Genomic DNA, 15,030 nt, shown 5'->3' with positions numbered 1-15,030 from the left:
CTACTACTACTACTACTACTACTACTACTACTACTACTACTACTACTTCAGGTTTGCAAAGTGCTTTCCATATATTATCTACCATCTGAGCCTCACAATTGCCCTCTGAGGTAGGTGCTATTTGCAGAGTAGGAAACTGAGGCAAAATTGTGGGATTTTGTGATATTCGGGTCACAGGATCAGAAATTTTGGATTAGAAATGACCATTGTCCAACTCTCTAATTTTATAGAATGGAAAGGCCCAGGTTGTAAAATGACTTGCCCAAGGTCACACAGGTGGGAAACATCAGAAGCTGGGTTTAAACCCAGAGCCACTGATACCAGAGTCTGCACTTGTTTTCACAGTAATTTGATACCAATTATTTGGTGCCACCAGATCTAGGTTCAAGCTTTGCCTCTGCAGATAACTACTTAGGCAAAATCACTTTATCTCTCTGGCCTCAGTTTCCTCATCTGTAAAATGAGAGGGTTGCTTAGATGTCCCTTCTAGCTCTAAAGCGATGCATCTCTGTGTGGGGAGAGGGAGGAGGGTCATCCCTGTGCAGGTGCTCACTTCTGTTTGCCATCAGATACCTGGTCCCCACCTGGCAAGACTCCTCAGTTCTGAGACTGTCCTTTGGTCCTCGGTGACCACTGTGTTGGGTGGTGAGGGTACCCTGATACGGCCACTAGGGCTGAGTCTGTGGGTGGAGTGAGGGTGCCCTGTGGTGAGGAGACTTTGACCATCAAAGGCCACCAGGGTGGCTACTGATGAGTCATATTGTGGGGCTGAGGAGATAAGCAGAGGGCTGCTTAGGAGAAGGAAGAGCCAGTATCCACAGCAGCTATGGCCAGCCTTGTGGGGGAATGCTTAAGTGAGCTCTGGTCACTATCCCCTTATCAGGACTTATCTCTCCTGCCCAATCCTAGCTCAGTCTGGTCTTGGGTGTTCGACTTCAATTATGCCAAAGAGAAGGGACAGCCCAAACTGGTGGCCTGCCCTGTTTTCTCAGAAAAGTATACCCCTGTGGGTGGGTAGCATAGAATGTTGTAATTTTATTTACCTTTTGACTCAAGGAATCACACACATACTCAGGCTGAAAACTGGGAAGTTCCTTAAATGAAACCTGAGTCTCTCAAGGAATAGGTTTATGTCCTCCCCCCTGGGAAGGGATTTGATTCAGGTCAGGCACCTAAGTTGCTGTTCACCTTTCCCCCCTTTCCTCTCCCTGTCTCCCTTTTAGGATTAGAGATTCACAGTTGGATGAGACCTCAAAGTCCTCTTTTTTTTTTTTTTTTCTTAACAAAGGAGGAAGCTGAGACCCTGAGAGAGATCATAGCTTTAGTACTGGAAGAGAACCCAGAGGCCATTCTGTTCAAACCTTCCATTTTACAGATGAGGAAACAGGTCCAGGGATGTTAAGTTACTCATAGAAACGTAGCTCTGTCCTCAGAGACTTCAGAGTCCAAAGATGTCATTTGACCAATGAGCAAAGGGAGACCAAGGCAAATGAAATGACTTGTCCAAGGCAATGTCACACGGCTAATGAAATGGCAGATCCAGAATTTGAACTCAAGTCCTCTGATCCAGCCGTAGCCCTCATTAGACTGTGCTCATTGCTGCCTCTTTGCTTATGTATCTGCTGGTTGAGCTGGCTTTGGATTTTGTGGTGAAGAAAACAGGCTTTTTCATCCTTTTCCTTTCCCAGCATGTCTTCATGTTAGAGCAGTGGAAAGAAACAATTGCTGGGATTGAATTGCCGACTGAGGCATACATTTTCAGGGTTACGCAAATCAAAGAATGTCAGAGTTGGAAGGACCTTCAGTGGCCATCAATCTAACATCTATTTAAAGTGTCAACTCTGTGCTAGGCACTGGAGACATAAATATAAGGAATGAAACAATGCCTAGTCCAACCAGGACCTAAAAACATATCCTCTTGGTGACATACCCAATGAGTACTCACTCAGGCTCTGGGTAATTAGACTGTGTATTTCTAATATGTTTATAGCTGACTTAAAAGTGCTAGAAGCATCCTTTTTCTTTTATAGAAGGGAGAGTGGTATAAAAAGGTCCTTCTCGGTTCTGGAAAGGGACCTACGAGGAAACCCTTGTCCAACTGTAGAAATGATATGATATCATCTTTTCTCTCCCTCCATCCAAATGGTGGTGCCCTGGATACATCAGCAGAGAGCAGGTACAGATAGATTACTTACCTAGGGCTTAGCTGGTTTATTTACACCGACACCCAGCCACAGTGAAAGGGGTCCATGTTCTAGACTGATGGAAACCATGAGGGTGGTATTTGATTCTCCCCATTTTTTTCTTCTCCTTGACTTGCCCAAGGTCACAAAGCTAGCTAGTCTGAGGTCTGCGTCTGGATTTGAACTCGGTCTTCCTGACTCCAGGGCCAGCAATACTGTATCTATCTGTCATGCTGCCTGGGTTTGTACCCTGAAAACCCCTGGGTTTCTGAGTTGCTAGCACTCAGTTGTGCCTTTGAATGAAGAATGGGCAAAAAATAAAAGGGGGGGGTCTTTGTTTCTTTTCATCACAAGAGGTGGGCAGACTTAGTGGATATGAAACCAGGTTACCTCTTGGGTTAGATTGGGAATTACCATGAGAGGATCCAATCTTTTAAAGCAAAAATGGAAGGGAAACTACTGGGGTTTTTTTTTCTATTTTTTCTTCTTTGGTTCCAGGTCCTTTCTGGGTTTTCCCAAGTGGGATCAGAGCAGGGGATGTTTTTGCTTGGAGCAACCCTGGTAGCTTAGAAAGAAGGAAGGTCAGGGGATGGAGTCACCCCCCAGTATTGTGGGGGAACCTGAAAGGAAGCTCACTGTGTTCCTAGGAGGGGACCCAGCAGTCAGGAAAGCAGATTGTGATGGGAGGAGTGAGTTTCTGGGTCTTCCTATTAAAACTCCAGTATTCCCAATGGAGTTTGGAATATGGTGGTATGTTCTGAACTTTCCCTTGGAGCCATTACTGACACCATGAGGATGGATGATGGGTGTCTCCCAGGCCTTTGTTCTAAGCATTAAGATGTGTTCCCTGCCAGAGGGTTAATAGTGGGAAAAGGGTTGGATTGGAGTCAGAGGACCCACCTGCTTCATCACTTGTGTGACTTTGGGCAAATCACTTAACATCCTTGGGCCTCAGTTTCCTTGTCTATAAAATGAGGGGATTGGGCTGTAGGGCCTCAGAGGATGCTTCTAGGTTCTAGCTCTATGGACCTGGGGTTCTCTGGTGTTGCTTTTGGTTTCTGGTGGGAAGAGGCTTTGAGCCTCAGTCTCCGTTTCCAGACTTTCTCTTATGGATGCCATATTCCAACCAGGCTGGCCTCTGAGATGTTTCCAGAGATCAGCATTCCATCTCCAGTGCCTAAGCCTGGAGTGCTGTCCCTCATTGCCTTCTTCCCCTCCCAGGTGGCAGAGCTTCCTTCAAGACCCAACCCATGGGCCACCTCTTGCCTAGGAAGCCTTTCCTTCTTTCTTTGTCCCATTTCCTCTCTCCTTTTGGTTGTTCTTTTCTCCCCAAATCAGCTGCTTTACCTGAGGCAGCTGAGAGGGATGGTGAATAGGGAACTAAACTTGGAGTCAGGAAGGCCAGAATTAGAATCCAGCCTCAGTCACTCACTAGCTCCATGACCCTGGATGAGTCACTTAACCTCCCTCCCCCTCAATTTTCTCATCTGTAAAATGGGGGTAATAGTGACACCTCACAGGGTTTCGGTGACAATCAAGTGAGGTAATATATAAAACATTTTGTAAAATGTAAAGCCCTACATAAATGCTAGCTATATTATTGTCATTTACAATTATAATTATTATTGTCTATATATAATAATATATTCAGTAGGCTATAAGCTCCTTGAAGACAAGGGCCATTTTTCATTTTTGTCTTTGGATTCCCAGACCCAATGCAGAGCATTATACTCAGCAGGTTCTCAGGCTCGTAGATTAGAATCAAATGGGAGGGACCTTAGAGGTCATCTAGCCCAGTGCCCTCCTTTTACAGAGGAGGAAACTGAGGCCCAGAGTGGTTAAGTGTCTTTCTAAGACTATATAGTTAGGAAGTGATAGACATGGGATTTGAACTCAGTTCCTCAGTCTTCAGATCTAACACAAACCTGCCCATCTCCTTCCCCCCACCCTTAATAAATGTTTTCAGTCAGTTCCCCTCCCCCTCCTATACCCATTCTGCTGCTCTGCTCTCTCTCTCTCTCTGGGTCTCTTCCCTTCTCACTCCCATCCCATTCCACCCTCCTCTCCCAGACTCTCTTCTCCCCACCCCTTTCCCCTTTCCCTTCTCCTCATGCCATCTGACCCCGCTCCCAGAGACTTGGCCCTGGGCTCCATTCTGGTCACATAGCAGCTTTCCCTTGAGAACTGCTATCCATCTCTGCCCAGATGGAGAGCCACCCTAAAACCTTACCAGACTGGTATTTCCCCCCAGGGATGCAATTCTGCTGCTGAGGGCGTGTGCCTTCTTGTCCTCCTTGTTCTCCATGGGCTCGTCCTCGGTGAGCATGCCCTGCACATACCAGCCTGAGCCAGCGAGCAGAAGGACTGGGCTTCCTCATCCTGGGCAGGGCATGCTGGCGTTGGCTCTTGGCTGGGGCCGGGAGGAGGAGGCTCTCAGAACAGGGGGCCCCACTCGCTCATTTAGAATTGTTCCTGCCTCGTCTGCCTTTTCTCCTCTCTCTCCATCCCTCACCCTTGGATGTCTGTTAGAATGATTTACTTAGGGCTGGCAGAGACCTTAGAGGTCACCTAGCCCATCCCTTCACTTTATAGATTAGGAAACTGAGCCCTAGAGAGATCAAGTGACTTGACAAGGTCATTCAGAGAACAAGTTCAAGATAGGATTTGAACCCAGGGCTTCTGGCTCCAAATCCAGAGGCAGGTGATGATGCCATATCTCCAGGCTTTTGTGGCTCTCCCAGAAGTGTGAGGGCCCTGGAACTCAACATCTACCAAAGGGAACTGCTGGCCTGCAGGTGCCCCCAGCCAGAGCTGAGGCTGTCCTCATGGCCAGCCTCTGGAGCCATGCTGAGGGACAGTCAGGCCTGCCCACCGGGAAACATTTCTGGGCTTTCCTCTCCACTTCTGAAAAAGAAAAGCTTAGGCCTTTTGTTTTCGCTCTCAGGGCTCTTTGAAATGATGCTCTGGAGAGGAGAAAAAAAGGGGGAGTTTCCTGGACCCACCATCTCCTTGCAATTTTTTTTCCCCTAAGGTGAATTGAAGATGTGGGTAAGCCTAAGACTTAACTGAGCTGGCTGTGTGACCTCTGGGAAATCACCTCCCTCCTCTCGGGTTTTAGTTCCCTCTTTTGTAATAATAATAATGATGTCAATCATAATAAACACTCTAAGGTCTACAAAGTACTTTACAAACATAATCTCATCTGCTCCTCACAACGACCCCCGAGATAGGGGCTAGTTATTATTCTCATTTTACAAATGAGAGAAACTGAACTCAAGAGAGATGATGTGACTTACCCAGGATCTCACATCTGGACAGTGTCTGGGGTTCCATTTGAACTCAGGTCTCCCCGATTCCAAGGCTAATTCTCTTATCCCCCCTGTCTGAGCTGCCTCTAAAATGCAAGGCTTGGACAGAGGTGATCTACGAGGTCCCCAGTCATAGGATCCTGAACACTGCTCTGCACCTCTTGTAAGGAAGATTAAGAAACCTGTGACTTAGAGTCTTGGCAGGGTCATTCATTTGTTTAGATTCAAATATGACCTGCTGGTACTCAGGACTAAATCTGGGGACTCCTAGAGGTACTTACTAGCTGTGTAACCCTGAGCAAGTCACAACCCACATTGCCTTCCAAAACAAAAAAAAAAAAAAAGAAAGAAAGAAAAAATGGGGGAGCGGCTGAGTGGTGCAGTGCATAGAGCACCAGCCCTGGAGTCAGGAGGATCTGAGTTCAAATGCAGCCTTAGATACTTAACAAGCTGTGTGACCTTGGGCAAGTCACTTAATCCCGATTGCCTCTCATTTAAAAAAAAAATTTTATATGACTAGGTCACAGACTTATTCAGTCCTTTAATACTGAGAGCTCACGTTTTTAAGTGCCATTTTGGGGGGAGTGGTGGTGGGCAAGGAAGGACCTTTGATTTCATTAGTTGGGGGGACACAACTAGGGAGGTCTCCCCCACCAGCTCAGACCCCCAACACTTATGAAATGTGGCGTCTTAGAGAGCTGGGGGGGGCAGGTTAAGGGACTTGTCTAAGGTCACATAGTATGTGTCAGAGATGGGACTGGAACCCAGCTCTCCCTGCCTCTGAGGATGACTCTTGGTCCACCATGACTCGTTGTGGGCTTTCCCATCTACAGAAAGCACAGTCCTCCCATCACCCCTGTTTGGACGGTCCTTCTGCCTGTCCCCATTCTCTTCCATCTCTAATCTACCATCCACACAGCTGCCAGAGTGACTTTCTTAAATTAACGTAGGTTTGACTGTGGGCACTCCTTTTCTCAAGAAGCTTCCGTGGCTCCCTCTTGCCTCGAGGGTAAAATATAAAATCCTCAACCTTGTATATGGAGCCTTCTGCAATCTGACTCCCACCTGTCTTATTCTCCTTCATGTATCCTCCATTACAGTCAGACTGGCCTGCTAACATTTCCCTTATAGGATGTTCCACTATCCCCCATGACCTTAGCTGGATGTCCTCCTAGCTGCCTTTTGAAAAGCCCTCTCTTCCCTCAGGATGCAGCTCACGGGCCTGCTCTGGCAATAAGGCCTTTTCCGATTCCTGTTCATTAGTATTTTCTTCTTCTTGAAATATCCTACTTACATATACTCGGCATTTATTTAGGGTGTCCGTGTTGTAGCCTCTCAGTACAATGTAAGCCCCCTGAGGGCCTGGACTGGCTTGTTTTGATCTTTGAAATCTTAGTACCTGGCACATGGAAAGTGCCTAATAAATGTTCATTGAATGTTGTGCTGGAAAGAATTTGCTGAATTAGGAGTCTTAGGACTTGAATTCAAATCTGCTGATTTACTGTCTCCATGACCTTGGGAAAGTCCCTCACCCTTCCTGGGACTCAGTTTCTCCATCTGTAAAATGAGAGGGTCGGATTAGGTGCTTTTAAGGTCACTTCCAGCTACAAGACAGTGATTTAAAGTATTATCTTTATTCTTGAGATGTGGGAACTGAGGCCCAGAGAGGTCCTGGGGTCATAGACCTAGACCTGAAATGGCCCTTATGGACCATCTAGTATAAGCCCCTCATTTTACAGATGGGGAAACTGAGGCCAAGAGAGGTCAAGTACCCTATTACCCTGGGACTCTAGATCTACATCACAGAAGTCACATGGCTTGGACTCCAAGCCAGCTCTTAAGTCACCAAGTTCAGGGTCCCACAAATTCTTTCAGATCCTAAGAATAGAAAGCAAGGCTTAGAGTCTTGTCCAAGGAAACTGATTTCTAGTTTAAAAAAAGGAAAAGAAAGAAAGAAAGGAAAGAAAAAAAAAAAAGACCAGAAGCAGGAACAGAGTCCCGATTTGTAAATTCGCTAATTGTTTGCCAAGAGGGGCTCAGTGGCTGTTCTCATCCATTCTTTGGCTGTGACACAGAAATAAACACAGTAGACAGGAAGTGCATTTGTTTCCAAAGAGAGAATGCAGGCTCTCTGGGATCTGGGACGAGCAAGGCTGGAAGCATGCAAAGTCCTGTTCAGGGGAGTTGTCCAGGGTGGGCAAATGCTGGGACAGGCTCCTTAGGGAGGACGTGAGGGTCAGGGGGAACCTCGTTGCAGTGGCCACTGAGTTTGGCACAGCTATTCTGGAGGTGGGCAGCCTAGGAGTACAGCGGGCTATGACTTTGACCTCCTATTCTTGTATCCCCCAGCGTGCTGGGAGGGACAGGGGGTTGGCCCCAATTCCTGTGGGATGAGGCTGGGCAGTTTGCTGATTCTCAGATGATTCTCCAGGTAGCACAATGGGTAGAGAGTTGGTCTTGAAGTCAGGAAGATTTGCATATGAATCTGGCCTCAGACACTTTCTAGCTGTGTGACCCCCGGCAGGTCACTTCATCTTTGTCTGCCTCAGTTTCTTCCTCTGTAAAATGAGAATTGTAATAGCATCAAACAACCAAAAAGTTATTCTGAGGATGCGTGAGATAACATGGAAGGTGCTCTGCCAACTTTAAAGGTCTAGATGAATGCTAATTATTTCTTCTTTTTTTTAATTCTTTATTTCAAGGGGCCATTCTTCTTCCTTTCTAAAATTTCCTTAAGCCTTCTGGGCCCTCTTGGCTAAGAGCTCAGACATCCCTTGTGCAGCCCCATGACTGGGGCTGGGCAGGCTCTGGGGTATCTTCTCCCAGCACTAGCGACTGGCTAGAATGCTTGACTTGAATTCAGGAGAGGCTGAGTTCAAAACTCACCTCCAGCACTTGCTAGCAATGCAATCATAGGCAAATCCCTTTGCATTTCTGAGTCTCAGTTTCTCCCACTGTAAAATGGCACTAGTGCCTGGCACATAGGAAGCACTTAATAAATGCTCGTTGATGAACTGTATTTCTCGGGGTCGTTATAAGAAACTTACTTTGTAAACTATAAAGGGATACTAGGCCTAATTTCATTGATCTAGGGATGTTCTGGCATGGAAGGGGCCCTTCTTCAAGTGTGTGTCTGCCAGAGCAGGGATCCTTAACCTATGGTAGCCTGGACTTCTCAAAGCATTTTCAAATGCATAAAATAAAATACATAGGATTGCAAAGGAAACAGATTATACTGAAATGATAGTGCAGTTATTTGCATGTGGGTCTGACCCGTATCCCAAGTTAAGAATCCCCGACTCAAGATTGTTGTCCAGAGCCCTGGGAAGGTCATTAGGTCTGAAGAGACCTAATCCTTCAAACTTTAGATCCATGGTAGCCATTGATAAGAGAGGGTGATGGGTAGAGGGGGAAGATGGCCCCGGAACCATTCAACTGTGCCCTAGGAGCACAGTAATGGCAAAGTTTCTCTTTGGAGTCTTTGAAGAAAGGAATTGATATGAAACTTGCTAAAATGTTTTATAAGTGGGGAGAAGGAGAGTGGAATGAGACTTTGTTGGGGATGATGGAGGAGGAGAGTGAATCAATTTGGGGGAAATAGAAATTCACACATTATCTTGTGTTGTTTAAACACCCTTTCCAACGATCCGATCAGTCCTCTACTGCTTGGCTGGCTCATAAAGTGATCCAGAAGTGTCTGCGGCCATTTCCTCACACAACAATCAGAATCTCATGAGCTGAAGTGACTTTTAAATGTTTTAAATGTTTGCTTCAAAGGAGGCTACAGGAAGCTGAATGCTGAGCCACCCCCCCCCCCCACCTCTCAGTCTATGCCAGCTTGGGCAAATAGCCAGCTTCATCAGTGATTTTCCAAGAATGGTTTCTGGTCTCTGAGGCTTCCTAGTCAGATACAGAAAGCTCTTGGTTTCCAGGGCAGGGGGGAAAAGGGGTGAATATTCAAATTAATTTGAATACAGTTCAAATAAACTGACTATAACTGTTGCCATGTGGGCCTTGGTGGAGACAGGGAGCATTTACCAGGCCTAGTGGAAGGAGTGCTGGGCTCGGAGTCAGGAGAGACCTGAGTTTAATCCCACCTCTGACACCAGCTATGTGCCCTGGGCAAGTCACTTGAAGTGACCAGATGACTTCTACATCCTTGGTGTTGTGATTGGCATCAGATACAGTAACGATGTATGTCAGTCATGTTGTGAGCCTTGAAATGGTCTGTAAAAGCCAGCATTCATTCATCCATCCATTCATTCATTCATTCATTCATTCATTCATTTCTTGACCTCTGATTTCATTGCTATAGGAATAGTGAGATCCTCCAGGGCAGGGACTGTCTTTTGCCTTTCTTTATTTCCCTAGCACTTAACCTGGCACATAGTAGGTGCTTAATCAATGTTAATTGACTGAATGAACTCCCAGGAAATTCTCCCTCTCTCCATCTCTGTCTCCGTCTGTCTCCATCTGTTTCCATCTTTATCTCACAAAGAAAGATCATTTAGCACAGTGCCTGGCTCGTTGTAGGCCCTTACTGTTATTAACAGTAATAATAATAACAGCAATGATTTTATTGTCATCTTTTATGGAAATAATGCTTTATTGTTATTATATTAATAACCTAATTAATTATAAACAATGGGGTAGTAAGTTCCCACTAATACGGGATGCCTATCTTGGCATCCATCCTACTCTGGGGCTTTCTGGCCTCTGATTCATACTGTCTGAAATGGGTGCCCATTCCCTGCCATGATCAAAATCCTGCCCATCATTCAAGGCCCAGTGAAAGTGCTTCCTAATCCATGAAGATGGCCCCCACTGCCCTGCCCACAGTGGTTGCTTCCTGTCTGTGCCATCCAAGGGCTATTAATGAGGCTGGAAGAAGCCACAATGTATTTCATTGGTGTTCAGAGATTCCCTCAGATTAAGACCTTGACATGTAGTGCATGGACTTTGGAGTCAGTGGACCTGGGTTCAAATCCTGCTTTTATGCCTGTGTGACTTTAGGCAAGGCACTGTAGGACCATAGATTTAGAGTTAGACTAGACCTTTATCTAGTCTAATCCAGCCTATTCATCTTACACATGAGGAAACTGAGGCCCAGACAGGTTAAGGACTTGCCCAAGGTCACGCAGCATGTGTCTGGATGTGAGAAGGGTGACAAGGCCATAGGTGCTAAGGGGAGTTCCAGTGCAGCTGAGGCGTAGCAGCAAAGTCACCTAGCAAGACACGGGTTCAAATCCTGTCTCTGACACTTACTCTGGGCACATCACTTCCCCTTTCTAGCCTTAGTTTCTTCATCTGTAGAATGGGTGGTTGGACTCAGTGGCTGTGAAGTTCCCCCACATCAGCAGTCTTCAACAAAGGCTGGATAACCATGTGTTGAGTACATTGTATTAGGGGGTTCTTCAGGTGCCAGTTGGAGCTGATGGCCCTTAACAACTCTCACCTTCTGGGATCGATCTGGGATCAGTTGATTTCTAGAGCCTGTCCAGTGAGATTTATGTGACATTAGCTGTGATATTATTATTATTCATTATTCCTTATTCTGAGGACACTCTCAGTTCTCTCAAGGGCTGGAACAGAACACATGCCCACCTTTTCTTTGGGAAGGTGTCCATTTTCGCAAGAGATGGGGGCAGATTCACCGATTGCTTTTGTTGATTTTTCTTTGTGGGGAGAGATTTTCTCTTGTTGACTTTGGGTCTTGTGGATGTGTTCCTGTTTTTCAGGCTTGGACTGAATACTGGTATTAGCCTCCTTGTATTCGAAGACAGATGTGTGTGAAGCCCTTGCATTTGACTGATTTACAAGCCAGTCAGTCCTTTTGGAGTCTTCACTGCCCCTTGAGTCAGGAGGATCTAAGTTAAAAAATCTGGCCTCAGACACTTGACACTCAGTATCTGTGTGACCTTGGGCAAGTTGGATTGCCTCACCTCCCCCCCCCAAAAAATAGAATCTTCCATTGGAAAAGTACTCTGCAATACTGTATAGCGCAGAACTGCATTAGGTATCTTGTAAAGGCAGTTACGTGGTGCAGTGCACAGAGCCTTGGGCCTGGAGTCAGGAAGACCTGAGTTTAAGTTTTGTCTCAGATAACCTCAGCAGCCATTTTATCTTGGGCAAGGCCTTAACCTGTCTGGACCTTGGTTTCCTCCTGTGTAAAATGAGGGGGCCAGACCAGATGAAGGTCTATCCTAACTCTAAATCTGTGATCTAAATCCCAGAATCACACAGGCATGAAAGCAGAATTTGAACCTGGGTCCATTGACTCCAAAGTCTATAAAATGAGGGTAATGGTAGGATCAAATGGGATAACATGTAGAAAGCACTTTGTAAGCCTTCAAGCGCTCTCCAGATGTTCATTATTGTGGGGTGGGAGACATTCCAGGTGTGGGGGGGGGAGCCAAAGAAAAGGCCTGGAGTCAGGAGTTGGAATGGCTTGTTCTAGGACTGTTGTCAGATCCAAGGGTATGGGGGTGGGGGGAGGAAGAAGATGTAAAGCATAAGGAAACTAGGAAGGTAGGAAGGGGCCAGGTTATAAGAGCTTTACATGCCAAACAGAGGGTTTTCTATTTGGTCCTGGTGGTCTTAAGGAGCCACTGAACTTTACTGAATTGGGGTGAGTGTATATGTGTGACATGGGGTGCTTTGGGAAGATCAATTTGAGAGCCAACCCAGTGGAGGGTGGTCAGGAGTTAGTTGAGGCACAGAGAGAAATCAACCGAAAGCCTGTTGTAATGATCCAGGCATGAGGCGATGAGGACTTTGTACTGGGGTAGTAACAAGTGTCAGAGGAGAGAAGTGGGGGCACATATGAGGAATGTTACAAAGGTACAAATGTGGGGACTTTTATACCAATTCACTAAGAAGGAGGTGACAGAGAGTGAGGGATTGAGGGTGACTCTTAGGTTTGTGAGCCTGGGTGACAGGGACATTGGTAGTAACCTCCCCAGTAATAAGAAAGTTAGGAAGAGGCAAGAGTCTGAGCAGAAAGATAATGAGTTCAGTTTGGGACATGGTGAGTTTAACGTATCTACTGGACATCCAGTTCAAGATTTCTTATAGGCAGTTGGAAGTACACATCTAAAGATGTGGATAGAGGTTAGGTTTGGATAAGTAAATTCATCTTCGTAGAGAATGTAATTGGATCCCTGAGAGCTACTAGGATCACAAGGAAGATAGTGTAGATCACAAGGAGAAGAGAAAAAGACCAGGACAGAGCCCTGGTCATAAGCAGCCTTGAGCTGGATGAAGGTCCAGCAAAAGAGACTGAGGCAGGCAGAGAACCAGGACAGGGTAGCCTCATGAAAACCTAGAGAGAAGAGAGTATTGAGGAGAAGAGTGATGAGACAGGCTGCAGAGAGCTCAAGGATGAGGAAGACCATTAGATCTGACAATTGGGATGTCCCTGGAGCAATTTCAGTTGAATGATGTACCAGAAGCCAGACTGTAGAGAGTGAAGAAGAGAGTGAGAGGAAAGGAAGCAGAGCGTGGATTGCAGACGGACGTCTCAGGGACAGATAAGCGACAATAGCTACCTGGGATGGAAGGCTCATTTTTTGTGCGTGGAGTAGTTAGGAAGAGTTAGTGGCAGATGGCATCTGGGATGGGAGAGGAGAGGCGGAGAAGAGGGAGCTCTCAACAAATTGGCCTCTTTTTTTTGTTCAGTGAGATATGAGGCAAGGTCCTCAGCTGTGAGAGTGAGAGAGGGAGCCAGGGGAGGCATGACGAGGGATGAAAAGGTTTGGAAGAGCGACTGTGGAGAGCCATGCTAGCTAGTCAATTAAGGAGGTGTAAAAGGATTGCCTGGCTGCAGTGAGGGCACAGTTGAGATGATGTCACAGAAATTTGTAGTGGACCAGTCTCAGTTATCATTAGTTGAAAGGATAAAGAAGTTTATCTAACATCCTTAGCTTTCATAGTTCTGAAGGTGATAAAAGATAGGATCAGACAAAGCCGAAGTCACTAATGAGGAAATATTAAAGGTAAAAAACATCTTATCTCTGTAGAAACCCTTTACTGTAAGAGAGTGCTGTCAGCATAGAAATCTCAGTTGATGTGAACAATAACCCTGAGAGCTAGGGTAGGGATGGCTCGAATACTCAGAAACAGAGGCCCAGGACACTCCTTTCAGTAGCTTGTTCAGGGACCCACTGGCATCATTGTAAATGGCATATGTGGGATTAGAACCAAGGTCTTCTAACTTTTAGTTGAGAATCACAAGTTCAATTGAGGAAGGTTACATCCCCCCTCCATCTTCTTGACCCCTTTTTATATTTTCTGGATCCTTTGTAGCAGTCAGGAGGATTCATAGACCAGAGAACATGGATAATTTCCAGGTTTTCTCCAATGTAGATGGTTTTTTGGATTCCCTTTCAAGGTTCATTAACTGGCTTCTAGAGGAAATCTCTCACTTTGCTTTGTAAAAGAACTGAAAACTTTTAAAGGGCAACTTCCCTTGTCAATTTCTAGTTTTTAAATTTCCCTGCATCAATGTGACAATTTTTTAAAGTCAGAAAACCACATTCAACAGAACCTATCCTGATGGTCTTAAATGAGCAAAGAGAATTCAGATCTTTTACCAGTGACCTTTTGGATGGGGGAAGGGACAGAGTGGAAATTTTGGGGAAAATAAATCTGAGCATTTCCCCTTCTCTCAACCTCCCCTTCCTCCTCCCCAGCCCCTTCCCCAAGCCCTCCTATGGCTTCAAAACATCTGGAAAGATTACATGTCTAATCTGAGGACCAGTATCCAGGAAGGGAAATTTTCTTTTGAAGCTAAAAAATTTCCATTGTTTTCTCTCTCACCTCCTTCCCATGTTATGATCTTAGATGAAAAGCCACCTGAGAGCAAGGGAAGGGGCTCCCTCTGCCTCCAGAAGGACTGAGGACTTAGCAAACGAATCTCCTCCCTTAGAAGAGGGGGAGGAGGAATGGGCCCTCCCTATGGCCAATGTCATTTGTCCCCCTGTGCTTGAATGGTGTGGAAAGTTCACTGGGAAGAGTAAATAGTGCGTGGATTAAACGCTGGATCTGGAATGAAAGACCTGGATTGGACTCTCCATGCTGTCACTCATGAGCTGTGGGATCTTGGAGAAGTCACTTGTCTGAGGGCCTGTTTCCTCATCTGTCAAATCAGAGGATTGGATCGGGTGGTCTCTAAGGTCCGTTCCAGCTCTTCTGGTGTCTAGAAATCTCAGTCCTAGCTGGGGGGGGGGGGGGGGGGAGAGATGGGAGGGACCTTTCCCCTACTTTATAGAGTCATATCCTCAAGGGCACCGATAAGCACCCTCATTGTGGAGGAGCCTTTGGGAGTTGTTTTAATGCCAGAACCTATTCCATGGGGCAAGAAAGAGAGTCAGGCTTAGATAATGAAAATATACCCATAAAATAAGTCAATACAAAGTACACTCAAGTGGACCTGGGATCTCATTGGTTGGGAAGGTCCCTGTAATGTTGTAGATTCTCATCCATCCCTGACTCAGTTATGAAAGGGATTTCAATAGAAGCAGCAGCAGCAGGAATAGTAG

The 15,030-nt window shown here is 46.0% G+C and overlaps 1 protein-coding gene across 1 annotated transcript in view; it reads left to right on the top strand.

Annotated features, from left to right (window-relative positions):
* ADORA2B (adenosine A2b receptor) overlaps positions 1-15,030 on the top strand; it is a 44,909-nt gene that overhangs the window by 1,302 nt on the left and 28,577 nt on the right. The gene's annotated exons all lie outside the window — the stretch shown is intronic.

The sequence above is a fragment of the Vombatus ursinus genome, unplaced genomic scaffold (assembly GCF_900497805.2).
Source record: "Vombatus ursinus unplaced genomic scaffold, bare-nosed wombat genome assembly UNPS02014768.1, whole genome shotgun sequence".
Classification (NCBI taxonomy): Eukaryota; Metazoa; Chordata; class Mammalia; order Diprotodontia; family Vombatidae; genus Vombatus; species Vombatus ursinus.
The sequence above is the reverse complement of the archived record's forward strand: the minus strand, read 5'-3'. Positions and strand labels throughout refer to the sequence as shown.